The 23,748-nt window shown below is 49.5% G+C and overlaps 1 protein-coding gene across 1 annotated transcript in view; it reads left to right on the top strand.

The window, feature by feature from the left end:
• The first annotated feature begins 1,319 nt into the window (after positions 1-1,319).
• The window catches only part of mid2 (midline 2), a 77,504-nt gene continuing 55,075 nt past the window's right edge, over positions 1,320-23,748 (top strand). Inside the window, exon 1 of the mRNA XM_029846854.1 lies at positions 1,320-1,441. The gene's annotated coding sequence lies outside the window, so the exon portion shown is untranslated. The remainder of the gene's footprint in view (positions 1,442-23,748) is intronic.

Below are 23,748 nucleotides of genomic sequence, written 5' to 3'. Positions count from 1 at the left end.
TCATGTCTAGAACATAAACTCCAGCCTCCATCTTTCATCAACTCTGTGGAGCTCTGTGGGCCACCGTAGATTTGGCACGTCACGTGGTCCAAACAACCTCCGGAGAAACTCAAGAGACACGCAGAGACAGAGGAAAAGAAGGAATTAAGAGCATCTTTGTGCTGTGCGGATGCAGCTGTGCTGGTATTTGTTCTTGCATTTGTTTGATGTGCAGGACCACAGAGAGTTGCCTCCCGCTCTGGAAATGTGCCGTCCTGGCTGAGAAACGCTTCATCTCCTCTCTGGGGTGTTCACACATTTTTCTCTTCCTACACTATCTTCACGATTCTGCACGCTTGCCACCGCATCACCATTATCAGATAGAGCCGGAGACCGTGCACGCAGACTGACTGTAGATAACACTGGCAGCTGCCGGGTACGGTCCGGCCCAAGATGTTTCAGGTTCTGCTGAAACTCGTTCCACTGACGCCTCACACACAGAAAAACATCAGCGTGTTTTTTTTCTCCATGAGCTGATCCTCCTCCGGTTACCGAGGGCAGAGAGGAGTTAAAAATGACCTCATCCCTCCAAAATAACGGTCAGAGTTCTATTTTGCTTCCAGTTTGATGCATCAAAATTGAACTCTACCATTTTGACCAAAATCTTGACAGATCTCATTTATTTTTTGATAATATTAAAACGATGCGTCGTCTGTTGCCTCGTGTTCTTTATCACCCCAGCTGATTCTCCATGTGATGTCTTATCTCAGAGTTGTTTAGTCAGGCTACGTATGTGTGGAAACAAATTCTCTTTTTCTTTCACGCTCGGTGTTCTTGGTGTTCACACGAGCCACAAATGATGGTCAAAATCCATCAAATGACTCCCGTAGAACCCAGTCGTCTTCGGTAAAGAATGCTGGTGAAGGCGTTTCAGAGTTCCACACTTTAATTTGGGGCTAATAACCTCAGACAGCGACCCCCCCGAGGCCACGGGGGTCGACTCGGTTGAGGGGGGGAGTTTGTGCGCGCCGCTCCGGTTTATTGAGATTGGAATACAGCTGGGAGCGATGGTGTAACTGATCCCAGTTGCTGCTGTTACTCCTTCTGCTGGGAGTCTGAGAGCTATTCCAGTGCTCCCCCCAACCCCCCCTCCACTGGTCACGTGTCCTCGGGGACCGTTTAGGCTCCGCGTCGGTGGAGAAAGAGAGAGCGCACCGTGGTGCGCGCAGCCGAGTCGGAGAGCCACATCTTCAGCGCGCCTTCACGATCCTGCGAGGGGGAGATCAGACGTCAGTTTTTGTTGTGGGGCGTTGCCATGTACACGGCGCGTGACGCGGGGATCCACCAAACACCCTCGCTGCGTGTGTGATCACTTCGGTCCAAACTTCTGTTTGACTGCGAGCGTCACGGTGCTGTCAGCCCGGCTGCGAGTCGACACGGAGCGCTGTCAGCGCGCACTGAGGTAGGCTCGCTTCTTTGTGCTTCTCCGGGGGGGCTGGGGGGGGGGGGGGACAAACAGACGCGCGTTGGCGCCGAGCAGCTTTTAAGCGCTGGGTTTGAGGGTTTTCAAGACATGGCCAGATCAGCTGTTCAGAAGGTGATCTTCTTGCGCAGGAGATGAAAACAAAGAGTCATGGGGGGGGGGTTACGAAAAGCGAAGGGGGAGATGCGCCCTGTCAAAGCTGGCATGCGGTGCGTCACGGACTTCATATTTATGTAATAATGTGACCTTTTCAAACCGAAAGAAGAGCAGAAATTGCGCTCAGGTCTGAAGGCAGCGGGTTGGTGGCGGAGACATCGTTCAGAAGCCTCGTGTTGTTGATAGTTGCAGAAAAAAGAAAACACCACCAACTTCCCTCATGGTTTAGCATCAAAGCTGATCAAAGCCCAGGGCCCAAGTGCAGGACAGCCAGGAGGGCGGCGTGGTTTTGGATAGGGGCACTTAAACAGCCGCCGTGCTGTTGCCAAAGCTCCCAACCATGTTGGTGCTCCACACAGGTGTTGGGCCGGTGCCACTGCGGTGTGACATCATTCTGAGACCCCCGGGGAAACTGGAGAGCGAGCGGCAGGTGACTGGGGCCACCGGGTGCAATGTGTCGCCGCACATCAATAATTCACCTCGCCAACACAGCGGAGGGCGGGGAGGCAGAGTTCAGAGTTGGGCCGTGGTGACGCCAGCGCCACAGAATCACTGATAATTGCTGTCGTGTGTCATCGCCGTCCGCGTCGATCGGGGCCTGAAACCTTGTTTGATGATCTTCCAGGCGTCAGAGCGAGATGATGTATGGCCCCCAGTCTCTTCCGGGGGTCTCTCTGGTTAATGATGATGGCTGCGGTTAATGAGACAGGACCTGACCTGCTCCATGTCAGTCTGGCGGTTCGGCTCGTCCATCATCGACCCGCAGGGCGGCTCGGCCTCTCGCACGCTCTCTCTCCTTATCACCCCCCCCCCCCCAGTTGCCCACATACTGGGAGAGTTACTGGTGACCCGGGCTCGGCACCCCGGCGTTTCTGCTGAAGCTACTTGGATTAGCGAGAATAGCTGATGAGGTGGTGTTTGCGTGGCACTTCCAGAAGGCCCATGAGCGGGACGGCTTCGTTCTGGTTCTTGGCGTCCGAGCGAGGCTTCCCTCTCGGAGTCAGCTGCCCGGCATCACAGGGAACTCCTTGATAAACCCGGAGAGCCCAACCATCGAGCGGCTCGGCATTAGATCAGCATCGCACAAACGCGCTCTGTTGGCGGCTATTTGGATCTCCGGCGGTCGGCTGTGGCAAATCAATAAGACACAGTTGCATCTCTGGGGCCTGTTTTTCTAATCTTTTAAAGATTCCAGTGTGTTTCCAGCTGCACAAAAGCCGTCTCTGAACCTGGGTCACGCCTGATGTGGAGCAGAGTTACTGAAAGAACACCGTGTCCTCTTGGATCACATTTTCTCCCTCTTTTGCCGCGTGCTCCTCAATCTTTGGCCCGATCGTGTCCTCTGAGCGTTGAACCTTTGTTTTTCCGATGCCAAGTATGTTAAACCACAGCCTGCATCCGCAGCAGATCGACAGAAAGCGCGGCGGCGCGGCAGGAAAACCTCAGGTAGGCGGCAGCATTCCGGGGTCAGAAGCCAATTCCGTGGGCAGAACCGGGCGGTTTGTGGAACAGCCTCAGCTGATGTGTGAGGGTCTGAACGAGCTGCTCACAGTTTGACCTTGAAGGAGGAGCCAGTCAGGTGGTCCGGGGCCGCCCAGGAGCTCCCGGCACGTCACTTATTTTGGCTATCGAAGAAAGGATCCTAGCAGATACACTGACGTCCTTCACAAGGGTCGTTCCTTAGTTAGAACATTTCGAACTTTACTCTTCCTGATTGCTTCTTTGCCTAATTAAGATTTGAAGTCCTTGATGGTCAATGGTCATCTGTCCTGCTGGGATTTTTTTTAATGTGAGCGGACAGAATTCACGCATGAGCTCCTCCTGCAGGCTCTCCCTGACTTGTTCCACGTTTAGTGGTAACCTCCTCCCGAGCGTTAAGGTCCCTCTGCACACTGTGGTTGTGTCCGACGTAGTTGTGTCCGACGTGGTTGTGTCCGACGTGGTTGTGTCCAACGTGGTTTTGTCCAACGTAATGCCGTGGCTACAGTCAAATGTCTAAAACTGATTTACAACGCTACATGAAGGTGCCCGCTTCCTCCGATTATGAGGCTCGACTCATCATGTGACGACCCGACAACTGTCAAACTGTCAACGTCCAGCTGAGGCCACGGAAGCTGCTGGCAAACTGGCACACTGTAGCAGATTGGGGGGGACAGCGCGCTCAAAGTTTGCTTGGGGCGAGCGGCGTGGGGAGAGATGCCCCTCCCCCATCCTCTCTCAGCAGATAAGATTCCTCAGAAGGTATCGGGACCTTGCCGGGGGGCTGGTTGTCGGCTGAATGCCGGGGCCGCATTTTGTCAGTCAAACCAGCGCTCTGAGGCATGTGCGTGCGGGTAAGATGGGTGTGTGTGTGTGTATATGTGTGTGTGTGTGGGGGGGGGGATCACCCATACACACAACCCCTGTGGAGGCCTGAAGAGGAGAGATCAGGCTGGGTCATGGGAGGCTCTTTCCAAATAAATTCCTCCTTTGGGAAACTGCTGCCTCCTCCGTGCCCTTCATGCACATGTGCATGCATTTATCCTGGGACCCACCCACACACATGCACACACACACAAACACACACACACAGAGTACTCAGATATCCCCCGCTGTTTTGTGGAGGCAAAGACACGGACAAATTGGTGCCTGTCAGCGTTTGTGGGTTGGAGATTGCGTGGCATTAACAGCTCAATGTTAGGCGTGCTTGTAGTCCATCCTTATCTCAGGCTTTAACCTCCATCCCATCATTCAAAGGCATAATTGGCCCCCGATATCGGCCATTGATACCGTAACGAATGCAGTCCTGGGCGATTCAGCCAATCTGCTAATTAGCCCGTTAGAAAAGTCCGGTCACGGTGGTAACTCGCCGTTTTAGTTTTACTGTCATTGAATCTGAGGAATCATTAGCGAGCGATCACATTAACGAGGGGATTCAAACGGGCTTTGTTTATTTTTACGAGGGTACCAGAAAGGCTGTATTCAAACTAAGAATGAGGAGATGGCGCCACTGCGATGGCGTGCGAGAGATGCTCACTGGCGCTTAGTCGGGCGTGCTCAAATCGCTCCTGAACCGACCTGAATCGTGTTTACCCGAGAGATGCTGAAGGCTCGGAGGGGCGATGAGCACGGCGAGATCTTTATCCGCACGCTAAAGAAGATGAAAAGGATGAAGCGTAAGTGGAACCGATGCTTCAGCATTCAGGGGTTTCACTTCAAAAAGACCGCTCAGCCCGTTCACAGGCTGCTTTGTCTCCTTCCCGAGCCTCTTTCCAACCATTTTTCTGTGTCTCTGAACAGATTTCTCTGTGTTGGCTTAACCTTTGACCTTCGTGGCCTGTTCCTTTGCAGCGTTGATGGTTGGTGATTAAAACCGGCGTCCTCGTTACCGGGGGCCTCTTGGCTCTCACCTGTTCTGCCTGTGAAACCACTGAAATCTCTCACAAATGTGAAGTTCACTGGCGTTTATTTGCAAGTTCGTCTTGAAATGATTCATGAGCACCTGGAGATTCCCCCCCAGAGTCGGAGCTGAATCGAAGTCTGCGACCTCCTCACGTCCTCTGTCAACCCCGCTTGCTCCCGCAGGGAAGGGGTGGGGGGGGGGCTGCTTTTCTTAATGCGCTGTGATAAATTGCGTCTCACCTCTCAGTGCCTGGGTGACCTCTGCTGCCAAAGCGCACTGTAAAACTTTCCACTTACATGCATAAGCATGTTCAATTCCCCCTCCTGATCCACTCCTCCCTCCTCCCTCCCTCCTTGCTGCTTGTTTTCTGTCTTCCTCCCATTCATTTGACATGCGGATGCAAGCGCGATCTAAATCTCTCCTCCTCGCCTCCCGAACATCCATAAACGGCTTATAAACAGCAAATCCTCAGCGCGGCTCTCAGATTATCTAAGCGTAATGTTGATCAGAATCTTAATTAGTCACTGGCACAGAGAGGAGACGGCACCAGTCAGGTGCTTTCACCTGTTCGCGCTCCGAACCAGCCTCAGAATTCCTCATCTAAACATGTCAGAACTGAAGCAGAGACCATTTTGCTGGAGTCCCTCGCTGGTTCCGCAGGACTGGACTGGTCATCCCTACATCATCCATCCCGTCTTAACCACGCCCACCTGGAGCTTCCGATCAGCGGGTCCGAGCTTTGTGGCTGCATGATGAATTGTTACAGCATATAATTTCTTTTTTAAAATCTTTTGAAGCTTGATTGCGGTTTGACGCCGGACCTCAAGTTAGCTTCACATCAGGCAAACCCACAGCCACAGCAACAGGCTGAGCATCATGGGAAAAAAAGGCCTTGCCCGGTGACCTCATCGTCACCTCTGGGATTCTGTGGTTCCAGTTGTAGGATGTGATCTCAGATAAGAGCTGCAGAGCGTCTTTGTGCGTTGGCTTATCAGGGAAACGCCGCGCGCCAGCGTCGGTGTGGGCAGATTTTTCTCTCCAATGTGCTGAAATCCAAATCTATGGCGATGCTGATTTGGTTTGAAAGGGGCTGAGATAATGAAGTGGAGCCGTTGTGTTGGAGTTTTATCAGAGCGCCAGTCTGACTGTTTAATCTCAGCCGGAACCCAGAGCGTCACGTCTGCTCTCTGATATTCATGTGGATGTCGCCCCTTCCCGTTGTTCCCGTTAATTCGTATTTCCCTGCTGGTTGTTTTCTTCAGCTTCTTCAGATTTTCCTTTCCGCTAACTAGACGACCGCGGCTTCGCTAATTTAGCATCCCCGTTGTTCCCGTGATTGACTTTGCGCTTTCATTGGTCAGCTGCCCCGGGGCGAGTGTGGGAAAGGCCACGCCCCCGCTCGTAACCCGGACAGCTGGGAGAAGCTGTGGCTCCACTGGGACTCTGCCCTTCCAGTGAGAGACGCAACATTCCCCCAAAATACCCACAACCGGCTCAGCGAGTGTTTCAGGTCCGGCCTGTGTGTCGCTGTCATATTCTCGCTAAAACGGCATTTTAATCCACTTACGCTCGCTTCGATTGTGTTTTTCAGTTTTCTGTCATTCTCTTGCATCTGGCGAACGACACCTTTGAGATCATTGATGTTCCATCGTAACCCAGGAAACAATCCCGTGTTCTTCCGACAGCTGCAAGTCTTTGGAATTTGATCCTTCCTGCTTCAGACGTGCCAGCCCTTCAAGTGGTGCACCGGTTTCAGGCTGCTGCAGAACACCCCTTTAAATACCCCTAAAGCCCTGGAACAAGGCGTGTTTGTGGCGTTATTTTGGGTCGCAGCTCTTCAGAGGAGGGGACGCGGTTCTACCTGTGTCCGTTACAGCGTCTGGATGGGCTGCATCGCTTCCACTGGCAGCTCTGTGGGAGCCTGTGCGCGCGTGTGCACGTGTCATCCACTGTGACGGGTGGTCGGCCTGGATGGTTCGGCTCAAACGGCGCGAAGGCCAAAGTTCTGTTAGATCCCGACACGATCCGCGTTATTCTGTCAGAGGGTTTGTAAGACACGACGCTCTCATTAGCATGTGATTCATGCAATATTTACATCATGTTTCCCAGCGTGCTTCCGCTCCAGCCTCTCGGTGAAGCCAAACTCAAATGTCCTCTGGGATGCTGCGTTGCTTTCTGAAGTTTGCAGCTTTTTCCATATTTAGCGTTTAATGAAATATCCAATAAGATGCTCAAAATTAATGACACGCTTTTAAAGAAAAACAATAAAACAACCCAGAGCTTGGAGGAAAATACTGCAATCGGCCAAAGAAAAGCCTTGGAAAAAGTCTTTATTCCACTGTGGACTATTTTGGTTCAGACACATCCGAGGAAAGACGAGTCCTCAATTACATCAAACAGTCCAACAATTATAGTTCACACCAATCAATTAAAATAAAGCTAATGTGCATGATTACTGGAATGGGAGAGGTCAGTAGGCTACAGCAGAGGAAGGTGGAGGGAAACAAAGATTGCTTTAATTGAGCTGATAACAGGCAGCCATCAAAGTTCTGGAAAGCTGGAGGGAGCAGACGTGGGGAGGGATGGAAGCCTGGAGGGGCCCACAGATGGAAAAGATGAAGAGAAAAGGAGCAGAGGAGAACAAATGGCTATGATTGGAAGATGAAGGGAGTCGCCCCGTGGCCTCACACACACACATGCACACACACACACAACTCCGGCCTTGAAGAGACTTTCATTATGAATGCAGAGTTACTGCAGGGAGACAGGACCATCACTACTCCCTTTAGTCTAATCAGTAGTTTTCTGTAAATCTGCTCACTGCACAAATCAGCACCATCACAGTTTTCATTATGTCTTTTTTTTTCACTCAATCCGTTTATGACTCAACATCCTTAATTAAAAAAAATCCGATCAACGCTGTTCGGTTCTCTGTGGTTTTATCTTTAAGCGTTATTACATGAATCAATCCCACACTGCCAGAAATCTCCAGATGGGTTCAGATGTAAAGAAAAATCTAATTAAATAATAAAGAAGAATAAATCAAAGAGAGACAAGACGTTGACAGACACGTCAGGTTTCAGCTCAGCAATGACAGCAAGTCAGCTTGTGTTTTCTAATGTCAGACACTAGATGGCAGTATAGATACGTAATCAGCCCCACGACTCTAAAGCCTTTGGACAGTGAAGGCTCTGTGTGTGTGTGTGTGTGCGTGTGTGTGTGTGTGCGCGCGCGCGATCATTCTCTGCCTTATAAACATGCAGTTATTGTCATCTTCCCTCCGTGTTTGGGATTAGCCCTCTTGTTCGCTTCCCTCTTTCTCCCCGTCTCCTTCCTCTCCCCCTTCAGGCTCCATCCTGGTGTCTCCCCAGTTACAGTCAAGCAGCTCTGATGCAGCAAAAAGAATTCCGAGCTGCGTTTAAGCCCCTGAAAATGATAAATCCCAAACAATCACGATGGAATATGGCAAAAAAAAGAGGGAAGTAAATGTATAAAACAGGCTCAGAGTACTTGAACTGTAGTTTGATTGCCTGAAGACGTGAACACCCACTGCGTGCGCGCTCCTGGGCGTATATAATCAAACTCACGCAGAGTATTTTAAGCCACTCATCAGCGTGATGAGCTGCCTCTTCCACAGCTCGTGGTTGACGGCAGTCCTGCCTCTCACCCTTCTGTGGGGTGTGTTTTTATTGACAAGGTGCAGCCGTGGGTAGTGGAGCGCTCGAAGCGCGTGAGGTCAGCCTCCATAATAAATATGTTATGCTCATAAATACGGATGAGTCCGACGCAGATGTGCAAAGCAAATCAACGAATCCAGCAAACGGGGACCTTGTTGTCTGTCCAGGTGGCGTTTCGAAGCATGTGATGCAGATCAGGAGTCAGCGTTGATGGAGTAATAGCAGCGGAGGTCACGTCTTCACATTAGGGTTCCATCTCTGCCTGGAGTTCTGCTGGTAGCTCGAGGTCAAAGCTAGCCGCTCAGCCACAGCTGTAGCTATCCGTAGGGAGCCTGTGCACCACGCCAGTGTTCACCCCACTAATGAGAGCACTGCGTAGTGGCGGGAGCTGTCTGGCCGTGTTGTGATGCTCCGTCTAAACCCACAACAAGGCCATAGAGCCTCAGAGGGACGGCCGCTGCACAGGAGGGAGAAAGATCTCTAACTATTTGATTTCAGTTGCTGGTGAGGAGGCAGAGATTGATATTCACCTCTCTATTAGAGGGGCTACCCCCCCTTCCCCCCCATTCTGGCCTGGAGTGACACCATCCAAGGAAACAAGGCCGTCCTCCTGTCTTTGCTCTTTTTCACATGTTCTAACGGTTGCCGTGGCAATGGCAGCCCTTATTCTGAGCGTTCCTGTCGTTGTGTGTGACATCTGTCGACTTTGACTCCAGCGATTGTGGTTGAAAATCCGTATTGTGCCGTTAGTTTAGAACCTGTTCTGGTGTCGCTCCGCAGTCCCACATTTATCTTCGAATAAAAGTCGTCCTAAATAGCTTCTCGTTTCCCAGAGACCAGCCGAGCCCTCGGAACATACGGACGGCGCTCGGCGATGGTGTAATGGTGGCAGGCCTTCAAAGGCCCTTTTGATGAAGGGTGGAAGGGCTCGTGCGTGGACGCTCTCCTCATGCATCCACCAAGGACAGTCCATTTATTCATGTCCAACATTCCTTCGTGTGGCCCTGAACAGAGGGGACATTCTGTCGCAGCAGCACACAGAGCCGAGTGTCGCAGCGCCCAACTTCAAGACTGAGCTGCAGTCACGTGCACGACTCGAGGGGGGGAAAACCCGCTTCTGTGTCAAACTTTGTTCCGCACAAAGGGCCCGTCTCTTTAGAAACATCAAAACTCCGTCTTTACGGTCAGCGCGGCCACGGATCTGCTGAAATCCTTGTGTCCTTGCTCTGACTCATGGGACCGAGGGTCCGCGTCCACGATCGGCTCTCCCTATCAACAGTCGCTGTCTGTGCTTTCGCTGTCAGTCATCAGCAAAGTGTCCCAAAGGGAGGTTTTTTGGGTCGTGAGTCATGGTGGGTGTTTGTGACGGATGCTTTAGCTCGTTAGCTAGTAGCTCCAACAATCAGATCTTTGGTTTGAGCCTCATTCATCAATAACAACGGGGGGGGGGGGGAGCAAACCCTGTCAAAATACCATTCTGATAGCAGTTCCTACTGTCCTGAGGGCACGTGCGCCTGTGCACGCAGCACGAATCCTCTGTCAGATCTTAAAACGGCTTCATAAAAACGGCAGCGCTCTTTGGATCCTTTTAATATGTGTCACCCTCACTTAAATAGGTGCTCCCTGGTGAAGGAGCCGAGCTTCTCTTCAACATTCCCATCAACTTTCAAAACATTATCAGCTGTATTGTTGAAGAGACACACACACACACACACACACACCCTCACCGAGGCTTCATGCCTATTGATAAAAGGGGCAAATTACAGTGAAATGAGCCTGAAATCAGGCTGCAGCACCCTCACACAAAAGACAACCATTTGTAATCTCCCACTTGGTATCGCCCCCCCCCCCCCCCCCCCCGCCTTCATTTCTTTTCATCCTTCCCCTCACGCGCTTGTTTCGCAACCGTCGCCGGTCGCCTGTGCCGGGGATCGACATCCTTTTGAATAAGCGGAGTAGTTTCAGTAGAGGGGCGGAAAATGCTCGCCGCCGCCCCTCCGCCGGAGCGGGAGCCTGCTGTAAATTGGGGGGATTTTTCAAGGACAGGCAGAGCAGCTTTGGTATTCACGCGCGGCGATCACATGTAAACGATTACCCACAGGATTACTGTGGCAGCAACACCCAGATTCTGGGCCCCTGTTTTTAGAACGCTCGCTTTGGTCCACGCAGGAAGACCAAAGCTTAGACATCAAAGCCGGAGCGGCAGCAAGTTTTTGGCTTAGCGAAGCAGAGGGAGCTGATATGATTAGCAGCGCAGAGCTCATCCTTTCCTGCCTCAGAAATCTGTCCTTCTGACATGTCTGCTGCACTTACTCTCTGATTTCTGTTGTCATACACCTTAAGAGTACTTTAATGGCACCCAGGGAGGTGGAGCGTCACCCTCAAAGCAACTATTATGCACGTATGCAATACGCACGTAAGGCATTTGTCAGGCTAGCATAGCGCGGGAGCAGCAGTTACAGTAGCATGGGCGCTAAGTTACTGGTGGTGAGAGTGTGTAACAGTGTATCACATCCTTAATGACTGATAAAACAGATAAAGACAAGCTGACGATGCATTATTAATGGGTTTGTCTGCGCTCCGTATGGCCGTCCTCCTCCTCCTCCTCCTCCTCCTCTTCCTCCTCCTCCCCTGTGATGAAGCAGTCAATGCCGTACGGCGCACCAGCAGCAAATCAATGGCAGCCCGCTGATCAAAGACAGCTACTCTTTCCCCCCAACACAACACCAGGCTACATATGAAATATTGAGGAGACGCAGAGGAAGACAGTGGAGTTAGAACTGCAGGAAGCGATACAGAGGAAGATAAAGGCAGAGGAATGTGATGACTCCCACTCAGCAGCCTTCCAGCTCCACGTGGGTTAATATATGCCCTTTAAATGGCTTTATTTGGCTCTCTGTGATGTTCCACTTTCTTCCCGCCTTTTCTCTCTGTTTTGCACGTGTTTTCATCCTCTGACGCTCTCCCCTCGTCTCCCTCACTGATGTCCGGCGTCTGTCTGTTCCATAAGTCATCTTGGCCCAAATATGACTGTGGCGTTTAAAGTGATGGCTCCCGTCCACGTCATTTCTCTGTCCGCCTTTATTTAGGTCTCGTCTCAGGAAAGAGCAGCACGCTCGCGCTGGAGTTTTCCAGAGAATTAATTAATCTCTTTTGCGTCAGAAAGGAGAGCGATCGTGCTTTTAACAATAATAAATGCTTATTAATGCGGACGTGAGCCAGTGATGAAGCTGCACCGAGGCTCCGCTTACATCGACGACCTGGTTTCTGTGAACACGTTGGGCTTGGAACCAAACTTGGTAATGGCACAGACCTGACATCAACATTTGCATCGCTGCTTTTAGAAAACAGTTGCCAATAATGGCAATATGACAGAGGAATACCATCAATCCGTGTTGTGTCGACTCAACATCAAACACACAGCCTATTATCTCAGGAATTCCTCCCAGCCTACAGACTTCAGCTCCGCATGATGCTCACACATCCTTTGTTGGTCCTCCCAGAGAGCAAAGCCATCGTGCACATGTTTATTGATTGTTAACAGCAATAAAATAAACCCTTTTTTGTGCTAGGTTGCTTCCCCGAGGCTGCGCCACATGCTGTGGTAAGGTTTGAGGATATGAGCTCGTTAGATCCCAGTTAACCCATCAGATTTCACCTGCTCCCTGGTAGCATGAACGCCTGGTCAGGTCACAGACGCCAGGTCTGTGAACCTGCCACACGAGGTAAATGAACCAGAAAGCAGCTTTTATGGCAGTTTGAGAGCAGCCACGTTTGAGTCTGCAGCCGCTTTAGCAGCTCTGATTAGACCTGCTGTGTCTGTCTTGAGGCCTCCGTGTGACTGACGCGTCACCTTCTGATTAGGATCCATCACACAGATCCCGCCGCTGTCACAGCCTTGTCAGTGTCTCTCTCTTCCCCGGCGCGTGGGAGAGGTTTGCATCCCATCTGCGCCCCCGCGTGACCCTCAAGGTCGTGCTGCAGCGGGACAGCAAGACTAACGTGCCTTCCTGAGTGGAGCTGCTACATAGTGCCGATAATTAAAAGTCAATCCTCTGGTGGAGAAGCCGAGGGATTAAGGTGAGACTAAGAGTCCATCCAGAGCTAAACACACAGGAGCTGGGATGGCAGCCACAAGCGCACCTCCCCGTCCAAGTCGCCTCAGCTCCCGACTCCCCCTCATTAATCTGACAATGCTCAATGTGCGGAGTACCATAATTGAGTTAAAATGTCAGGCTGGATTCAGCGTGAGCTCATGCATTTATACATTTATATGCAAAAACCAGCCGATCACTCTGTCCTGCAGGCTCTGGAAATCTTTAAAGAAAACCTCTCAGAAAAAGGACCCTTCAACGAGCCAAATTAAAATGAGCGAAATGTGATACAGACATCTAACATAGACGGTTCAGGACAGCGTCTCCATTTAAGCACAGCACAACGAAAGCAGCTAATATGGGGTTATTTTTAATCCGGTTTAGTAAAACACCTGCAAGGATGATGATATTTATGGGTTCCCACTTTTCCCAATTGGTCACAATTCAGTTACCAAATTCCACAAACACGTCGAACAAAATGAAGCAAAGTGAACAATAAATGAATCACTTTCATCAATCATGTGGTTTTTTTCCACATGTGAGTGACCTGTTGAGCACTTTCTCTATGTTTGGGTGGGGGTGTTGGGGGGGGGGGGGGCTGATGGCTGACGCACAATGTTTGTGTGTTGTTGCCATTGAGGTCATGCAGGAAATGCGGTCAGGATGTGTGTTTCCCTGGCAGCAGGTACAAAGTCACTGTTGTGTGTTGGGGCATAGCTGATAATTGCGCAGTTCTGGGTGTGTGTGTGTGTGTGTGTGTGTGTGTGTGTGTGTGTGTGTGTGCGTGTGTGTGTGTGTGTGTTGGGCTATATCGGGACGAGGCGACCAACGCCCTCGCTCATGAAAAGGCTGTCCCGAGACTCCCAAAGTTTCCCCAAAGGTTCCCACCAAAACTATTTCTAGATTCACTCCATTGTGTTAGCCAAAACAAAGCTGCTGCTAGCTGCTTCTTTCATTAGCATCACGCTAACACCCAAAAACCCACTTACTTTAAACCGGATCCTTAAATCTTTAAAGTGTAGCTTAAGTAGATGGTATTAATCATGGGGTCCTTTTAAGACCATTCACATTAACAGCGATGTCAAAGTGCAACCACAGAGGAGCCACCAGTTGAGGGCTGTGGTTGTACTGGGTGGATCCCAATGTTCCCGTGCAGGAAACAGTGGTTTGGCGCGCTGGAAAAATGAATCTACTTGGTTGAGACAGTCATGCGTGTGGTTTGGTTTGCTGATGGGGCATGACAGGAAGCACATCAGCATGCTAACACAAAGAAAGAAAAACAGGCTGTAGAGACGGCTGAACGGCTCTGGGTTCGGGAGAAACATCAAACTGGAAGTCCTGATGGGTTTGATTGGCTTTACAAATCAAAATTATGGCCAATTATGATAAGAAAAATGCTGAAAATGCATTAAGTGGTGATCAGGTATCCTACTGGTTCCTCTGCAACATCCTCCCATGATGAGAGGACGGCGTCACAGTCGTTGACGGCACATCTGGGAGGCAGATGATGGGTCCAGGTCGTCCCAAAGCTCTTTCAGACTGATGCATGGTGACTGTGTCTGAGGGCAACAAGCTCTCTGCCATGTTCAGGAGCCATCTGTGAATGATCCCAGCTCCGCTCATCATGGAAGCAGCCATCAGCAGAAGAGTTCAGGGTGTTCTCAGAGGGACGGTTCTGGTGCTCGGTGCATCCGGGGAGGTTTCATCAGAACTGTCTCCTGGAGAGGCTTCATTCTTACACAATTTTCAAGCTGGACTACAAGAAAACCCTCTTTTAAAACCAGCGTCAAGCGGTTGTAGCTGTCTAACACATTTTGTTCAAACACATGTGGGATTGAAATTCTCCTTTTGAAGTCGAGATCCTGGCGAGTTCTGGTGCTGTATTGTGCTACATGTTCATTTTTAAGCACCTCAATCTTTTTTTGCTTTTCTCAGCAGGAAAAATCAGTAATGGCAACAAAAACGGCAGCCCGGATGCGTGGATTGAAATCGGAGGTGATCGGGGGTCATCTCTGTCTTCCTTATGGCCTTATTGACATTCATAGCTTGTAGACGTTTCTCTGGTGCCCTCCGACTCCGCTGGGGAGGGAACTACAGACTGACAGCATAATTTTTGCAGCAGCTTCAAAAAGGGATGACGAAAAGATAAACAAGGCATTGTGGGGGCTGAGGGGGGAGGAGGGGGAAGCAATTATGTTCTTTTGGCAGGTTTATTACAAATCTGTTTCCAGCCAGTATTTTCATAACAGGAACCTTTGATCGGCAGCTCTCTGATGCCTGAATGTGGGTAGAACAGAGCCCCACCTGTGTCTATTCATAGTTAGCTAATTTTCCACTTGGAGCAAAGTTTTTTTTAATTAAAACACTATTGTTACACTCGTACCACAGCAGCAAACACCGTAACGGCAGCCGCTTTTAATGAAGGTGTTGGAGTTTCTCAATGCCATGGCAACGAGGGTGACATCCCACTATCTGCCTGTCGCTACCAATGATTCCTTATTCCACCTCAGACCAGCACATATCCAGCACCATAAGTATCTTCTCTCTCACCGCTGCACTGATTAGAAGATCTGATAAGTGTGTTCCCACCTCTGCACCTTCAGGCATCTCAACCTACACTCACCACATGAGCTCACAACAGGAAGTAGTGAGCTCACAACAGGAAGTATTTGTTGTGAGCTCTAAACTCTGAGGTTTCAAGGCTCTTTGCAGATGACATGATGTTATTTTCCATTAGAGCCAAAGGTGGTGCCTGACTAAATAAATTCTCTCCCTAACTGGTGACCACCTCATCCCACCCCTTTTCCTTAATGACCTTCAACCCTCCACACACACACACACACACACACACACACACACTCACACACTCTCCAGCTTTAACATTCACGACACATCCTGATGTAGCGTGTTCACAAGGGCCCCCTAATAACCAGCAAAGGAAGAAAGCAGGTAAAATCCAGGCAGTTAAGGGGCGAGCGGTTCGGCCGTCCACCGGGAGCCGTGAAGTTGCTGCTCCTTTGCATCAGAATGAGTCGGTGGAGGTGGCTCAGGTCTCTGAGACAGATGCCTCCTGGGCGTCCTGCGGTGGCTGAGCTGGGTAAGGACACAGGTAGACACCAGGACTGAGAGTGATGACTTCATTTCTATTTGCTGTGTGATCTGGATGCAGGGGGTGGAAGGCATTGCGGAGTTTTGTTGTATTTGTTTGTTTTGTTTTTTTTACTGTGTATCCTGGGAATTCAACTCTGAAAACAGCCCAGCAGAAGCTCAGTAGAGCCTATTGTTTGAGAGCAGGACTGGAAGAAACTGCAGCATAAACGGACTGGAGTGATATAAATTAATCTCCCCATTTTGTGGTTAAATCACAGCTTTCGGCCTCTGATTACGCAACCACAACAGTGGGACGCTGATGTCCACCGACGACGAGACAAGCACCGTGTCCTCGTTTATCTGGGCTTCGGTGAACACTAAATAAGAGTTCATTAGTCACTATTCAGCACATAAAATGCAGTGAGAAGTATGAATTAAATGACTACATGACAAGGATGCACAATTCTCATCATTAAAGCATGAAAGACCATAAAAGAAGAAAGAGAACCCAGCAGGGGACCATGAGGGTCTCAGATATCTCAGGTCACAACAATGATACAAGCTGGACCTGTATCCTAATAAGACCCTTTAAAATGGGAGGGGCCTAAAGGATGGAAGGTCAGGGCCCCTGAGCAGCTTCTTCCATATAGGCCCATGAGCAAATCCTTTAACTCCCAATGCTCCTTGTGAAGTGGGTGGGGGTGGGGGGGGGGGTGTCAGTACATTTACACCATTTGTTTGGTTTTTGCTTCCCTTCTTCATCATCATCACCATCATCATTGTTTTGCTATTTTGTATCCTCTCCCTCTCTCTCTCTCTCTCTCTCTCTCTCTCTCTCTCTCTCTCTCTCTCTCTCTCTCTCTGCTGGCTCTTAACTAGGCTGGCTCCAAGCCCACAGGTAGGACCCCCCCCCCTCCTCGTTCTCTATTTTTAACTCCACTCTGCAGGAGCCCTCCCTTTTTTTGTCGCTCTCTCCAGCTCGCGTCTCCTCTACCAGACACATCGGATCAATGCCTCCAGACCACTCAAGCATATTCAATAAAAATGCCGGTCGTGATTGTTGTTCACACCCACGGCAGCGAACCCCCGCTGTGAGCGGCGCCAACACTGGTGCGTTACCAGCGCATATGTGCAGAACCTGGCAGCCCTCCCAGGCCCCGGCTGAGGGGACACATTAAGCACTTATAAGCTCAGGTCATCGTCCTGAGAACCTGTCCTCTCCACTGGCAATTCCAGGTGCGTAACCTCTTCATAATGAGGACCGTACATTTAATTCTTCACGCCTCTGTGATGGAAATCAAGGGTTTCAGATGGACTCTCCCGATAATGGCCCCTTCCGTGTGAGGTTGACTGGTTTGAGGCCGTAGTTTCACGGTGACACGCCGACATGTTACCATGGCTACCTATCTGGGATTTCCCAGGAAATCTGATGTTTTATTGGTGTCTCAGGTGGTTGAGCTTGTTTAATCCTAGTGGGGGGGTCATTTAGGCTACATTTCCACTCAGATATCTTTAAAGTAGTTGGCTAAAATTGGATAAAGCTGTTAGAGGAGCTGCAGACAAACAGATCGATGCTTCCAATAAACCTGCATTTTGTGTCGTTTGTTTATATTGAAGCATTTAATCCGAACTTCATGGTCGACTTCGATGCAAAGTTAGGGAGAGACAGAAAGAGAAATTGAGCATTAAAAATGGCTAAAGAGCCTTCCAAAGTTATTAAAGACCTGATTTCACCTGGCTGCAAACATTTGTTGGAGTTACCAACAGTTTCTAAGGAGCATTTTAAAGATCCGATGGCTGAAACTGAGGAAGACAATAGAGAAGGAAGCCCTGACTGAGATAAGAAACCTTTCATCAGCTTTAACTGAAGGCTCCGACTCAGTAATAGGCCTCATCTGGGTTCCCAGACCTGGCATTTAGAGGGACGGGCTCATTGTGCAGCCGTCCTCCTGATGCTGAACTGATACTGCTCGACAGAGAATTCATTCCAAGTGCCAGCAGCACACGCTTCCCCAGGCAGAGATGCATCCAGACACTCACACAGTCTCAAGGATCAACTTTTCTGTCTGTGTTTTGTCTGTACTGGATTCAACCCCCCCTGAGATCTCTTCTGTCTTCTTTTTCCAACTCTTTTCACCAATGAATTTCACTTTTTATCCCCCTGCTCTTGTCTCTTCTCTTCTCATTTTGATGCCTGAGAATCCTCAGCAGCCCAGTTTGGTCAGGTAAAAGATGACATGAAAGGTTCGCCTTCAGAATTCTCTTTCGGCGATGCCTCCCGCTGCATCCTGCTCTGCAGGAGAAACGGGGTCTCCTTGCTCGGCAAACGCTGTGAAAGAGCCTTGATGGTGAAATCCTGTCTGAAAGGAAACATGATGTGCAAAAGAACAGAGCCGCGTCGACTTCCCGCTGCAGAGGTCGTGCCTGATCGTTGGGGATGATTGAAGCACCCCGGCGTCCAGGCGGAACGGCTGCTCTGCTTTCACTTCTTGCTCAGTCTGGAGTCCATCACGGGAGGTGGGGGTGCTTTTCAAAGTGTTCCTCACGTGCTTTCATCACTCCGTGTCTCGGAGCCACGCTGATATCTGAGTTTCGCTGGAGCAGGAGCTCCGAATGTACCCACCTTCACTGGCTCAGGGAGGAAATTGAACAGCTTGTTCCACCTCAGAAACATCCCATGTCCTGTAGTTTGATCCTCGTTGCTTTTGGAAACCAGCACACCTACTTCAGTTAAGCCACTTATTGCCATTTAACGGAACAAGGCAGCAGCAATCGCAGGTTTGATTCTTGGGTCTTGAACCCATTTCTGCTTCAACAGAGCCCATATCTGCTTTTCTTCATGTACTCCAGTTCCTTGCCTGCTAAAGCACCTTGCTCAGACTTAAATTGACCCATAGCAGTTGTCAGATGCTGTTGTTCTGCTTTGAAAATGTCTTCTTCACCAGCTCTGGTTATTATTTCATTTCTCACGAAGCAGTTGCCTGTCTCAGACTGGCACCAATTAGGACTGGATCAAACCAATAGACAGAATCAGCCTTTGTGAAAGTAAATATTCTAGCTGCAATCAGAAAAGTCATTTTTGTGGGGCCATAATGGAAAACTGGAGATGCAGCAGATGTGCTGTGTTCGCTCTCAGGACTCGATCGATCATTTAGAACAAGCGCTCTTCTCCGTTATTAGCGGGGGATGGGCGAGACCCTGCAACATGTGGAGGCCTTATTTGAACCCAAGGCAGATAATCAGGTCTGAGGTGACAGATTTATCCTCTGAATGTGTGTGTGTGTGTGTGTGTGTGTGTGTGTGTGTGTGTGTGTGTGTGTGTGTGTGTGTGTGTGTGTGTGTGTGTGTGAGAGTGTGGGGGGGGTGACAGCGAACCAACTGACAGCTGCTCATTGCGAAAGTCACAGGTAGACAAAGAAATCAATCAGGGTGGGACCGACCTCTACAGATGGCTGACATTTGGTCGATGAGGCGCACTGTTGTTCCTCAGAGATCCAAAAGAGGAGCTGTAGGAAGCCATGAGCTGCGGGGGAGGAAAAAAGTGTCGCGCGGCCCTGCTGAATCAGAACCTCAGCAGGAAGCAACTGTAAGGTTTGAGGTGGTGTTCTTGCTAACCTGGGGAAAACAGGCAAAGTGGACCGCCCTGGTAAACCAGGCTGGAGATGTTGGTGGCAAACCCCAGTGTCAACTGTCATTAGATGTGCTTAGATTTACCCGAGCAGCTTCTCGATGGCGCTGGAGACAACATGGCCAACACACTGTGTTTTAACAACAGCTCATTTGGGCAACAAATCTCAGGTGTGAAATGCCTCATCATTCCTGGAACACACTCGAAAATGTTATGCCTCTATTTATTCCTTAAAAGTCACCTTATGACCAGGATCCACATGAGGAGCACATCTGTGCAGCAGGACAACTGGCACACGGCTGAAGTGGCAACTGAAGAAGCCCGGTGTTGTTATTGCCCACCTGCCTCCCCAGCCTCTCTTTCATTTCCGCCTTATCAGAGCATCTCAGTTGTGCCACACAAAACATCTCTCCCCCAATATCTCCGCTCTCCATCTGCCTCGGCAGGCAGGAGGAACTTTCCGTCCTAACGCACCGTCGCGCTCTCGTATGCATGAGGCCGCCCCGCGCTCGTGTTCCACCGGGAGCTGCAGCAAATGAAGCAACAACCCCGTCGCATGTTTACAGAGCATTAGGGCTGCTTATCCGCGGCATCAGAGGAGTGAACCTGAGGATTTCGCAGCCAGGCCGGCGCTCAACACGAGCAAACGTGTTTCGGGTGCAGGTTTGGCACCGCGGTTGACGAGACCCACTTAAGCCCTCTGAGTTTTTTATGAATCTCCAGCAGCACCTTAAACATGAGCGATTTTGTTGTGTTTAAGCAGTCGAGAAGAGAGATGAGCAGAATTCCCATTGGATAATTACACGCTGCACTGCTGCAGGCATTGCCCTTCAAATAAATGATAAATACCTGCTTGGCCCGAGTGAACGGCGCCCCCCTGGTAATGTTTGTATCCATGCGCTGCATCCTAAAGTCTTTGTGTTTGTCTTAGAGTCCATGATCTGCCCAGGTTTAGGCTGCTTGTATCTCATATCCTGCATCTGTGTCTCCCACCTCCCTCTGTTTTATCTGCTGCTTTAATCAGGCGTCTGATCACAGGCCCAGGAGGATGAGGGATAATTAGATTAGGCCCGTACACGTTTGCACATTCTGATCATTCCCTGTCTGACCCATATCTTCTCCGAACGCCTCCTCTCTCTCTCTTTTTCTGTTTTCCTGAGTAATCTCTTCCGCTTTCCTCGCCTATTTCCGTGGCACAGCAGCAAAAATGGGATGTTTGCATTTTAGTTTGCCAACCACCACTGATGCCAGCGTCAGGAGGCCTCATCTGAGTTCGTTATTTCAGTCGCTTTACCTTTGGCACGGGGCAGCACTTTGATCCGGGGTTACGTAATAATCGCCTCCTCCCCCGCCGCAGAGCCCTTCTCTGTGCAGCTTCTCTTGTGGCTTTTCCATTTTTATACTGGTGACTTGTTCAAACAGGACAAATGTCACTTGAATATTGTTTTGCTTTCCAGGGTTGGAGTGAGTTAAAGAGAGAACCTCAACAGGAGGTTCCTCTTTATCTGCTGGGACAGAGCTGAAGGGAGGGAGCCAGTTCTACATGACTTTAAACCCCGCTCACCTCTGCATTTCACAGGAATTATGGGATATTTGTTTTACATGAAAGACCAGATTTGTATAAATGACCAGCACCTGTTTGCTTCGAATGTCCTCTGATCAGGTTCTTACTATTTGATGAGGCATTTATGAAATTAGAGTTTCGTAATATAACTTTTTCACTCTCCCGGACTTCAAAATCAAATCTGGAGGCACCTGTTGTCTGGGTCCTAACCAAAACTTCCTGCTATCAGGTTTTACCAAAATTTACCTAAAAGTTTGAAAGAAATGAGAACCATAACCAGGACGTCTGTGTAGATCCTCATTCATCCAGGTCAGTTATCCAAAGGCAGTTTTCTGTGTCAACTGGACTGTTTTTCTCCTCTTTTGAAGTTCTTCAGAACTGAAGAAGCCTTCTGGACAGAAGGCGAAACGTCTTCAAAAGAGAAGAAAAACAGTCCAGTTGACACAGAAAACTTGCATAACCAGGACAAAACATACAAATGATTAGGTACATTATATAAATCCTTTTTATATAATTGAGGAAAATGAAGGGAAATTCCATCCAATATAGCCAACCCTGCACGATGAACCTGTCTCTTTATACCCGCTGCTTTCACGGGTCATAAATGTCCCCTCTCCTCAATAAACATCTCCTTTCTAAAACAAACCCACTTCTGTCCTCAAGGCTGTAAAAAAAATTCCAAAATTACAGTCAGAAAGGTGCAGCGTTCCACCATAGCTGCTCTGGAAAGGAGGAGCGAAATGAGAAGTGAATCACCACAGGCAACTCCAGGTGGATGCATTGGAGGGGAACAAATAATGCAGGATCATAAGATGTGTCAGAATAAAAGTGTTGCTTCACAAAACTTTGTGGGTGTTTTACAGGCGCCCATTTACCTCCCACCTGCTTTTTGTCTGGATTAGAAAGCACAAACTGCTGGTCGTCTATCTACGTAGCCTCTTATTATGCCACAGTTTCAGCATATTAAGTCCACCTCTGCAGTTCAGCCTGTCAGGAGAAAGGAAATGAAAGCTCAGGCCCACAAACACCGATGCGACACACCGTTGACGTGCTGCTGAAACTGACCAGATATCAAACCACAGTGTAACTGTGATCATCTCTGTTTGGGGGAAATCATCGTCATATTTCAGCCTTGGATTTCTGTCTAAATTTCCCAGCTACCAAACCAGACCAACCCACCATCTTAACCCTTAAACAGTCCTTGGGAGGTCTGGGGACCAGCCAAAATGGCCACAAACTGTCCTCACTTTACTAGTGATTTTGTAGTAAGGAGAAAGTGCACACACACACACACACACACAGAGAAAGCCACACACGTTGCTATTCAAAGACACATGGTGTCACATAGCCACCATTATGTGATCGCTGTGGTTTACACTGTCAGCTTCAATCTACTGTTTTCACCCTGACCTCGCATCTGACCCTCTGCCCAGCGTGATGGGGTCCTGACCTCCTCGCCATCTAGGTGTGAGCCCCACCGCTTTAATTTGGCCTCCGCGTGGGCGCAGCAGGAAGCAGGTGTTTGTGGATCCAATCACTACACCAGTGTCAGTTTTCTGCAGGTCTTATGGACCCGAAGCCATTTTAGTCGGACGAAACAGGTCAGCCTTCAATGACCCCACCTTTAATTCTCCATTGCAGCGCCCCCTAGTGGCTACTCCGATTATGATCACCTATTTGGGGTTTATAACATACTTTGAGAAACAGGCGTTAGTGGGGTTACGATATTATGATTTTCTGCGCCATTATCGCTCGTTTGTTGCAAATTAGGGTGGGTCAGATTGTGTTTGGCAGCTGTTTAGCTGGGCTAACAGTTGGTGAGGGCAATCGACTGGAGATCAGTCTTTATTAACGCAGCAGCAGGAAACGTGTGCAGGCACAGAATATTAATAACACCCTTTTCTACACTCTCCAGAATCTTCTTGTACTCTGAAGGGGTTGGGGGGGGGGGGGGGGAAGTCTTCCTTTTTATCCCTGTGCAGGGTTGTTTTTCTTTTCCAAATCCGCCATGTTGTGACTGTACACAGACAGACAATAAGTCCCAGATGAGCTGTGAGCTGAAGGCTGCAGAGGAGAGAGGAAGGGAAGAGCTGATGCATTTCCTCTGGCTACGCGCTGCTTTCTGCATTGGTGATTCTTCACGCAAGTGCGCTTCATGCACATCATTTTTAAGTATCGGGGCTGATGGTAATTTGATAGCTGATGCGCCGCATCAGTGGGTCAGAAGAGCAGAACAGCGATGCGGCGGGACAAATCCCCCCAACTTCATACTCATCAGCATGTTCAGTGTGTTTTGGGTGGTTTTATCATTGCTCATCATCAGTGATGCTGGGCTTCTTGCGGTGGAGGAGTTTAAGCTAAGGTCGTCCAAAGCAGTTGAAAGGTGACAGTTTGGAAGCTCATTTTCTCACTGGCTGACCATCACAGTGCCTCCTGACCCTGGATCATTAGCATCATAACTGAGAAGACAGTAAATCAGATCTGATGAATCACAGCAAATAAAAAAAACTGCATGTTAGAGTTCAGGTGTGGATCATCCAGAGACTTAAACTAAACATTGCAAGTGAAATAATCTACCCCCCTTTTTACCTTGACTGATGCCCTGCGTCCTAGAATGGGGCCTGTCCATATTGTCAGACTGGTATGGAATGAAAACAAAGGTTAGCTTAGCTGCCCCCGACTGTAGCGCATCTTC

Source organism: Takifugu rubripes, chromosome 14 (genome assembly GCF_901000725.2).
Source record: "Takifugu rubripes chromosome 14, fTakRub1.2, whole genome shotgun sequence".
Lineage (NCBI taxonomy): Eukaryota > Metazoa > Chordata > Actinopteri > Tetraodontiformes > Tetraodontidae > Takifugu > Takifugu rubripes.
Note: the sequence above shows the minus strand (reverse complement) of the source record. Positions and strands in the feature narration are given on the sequence as shown.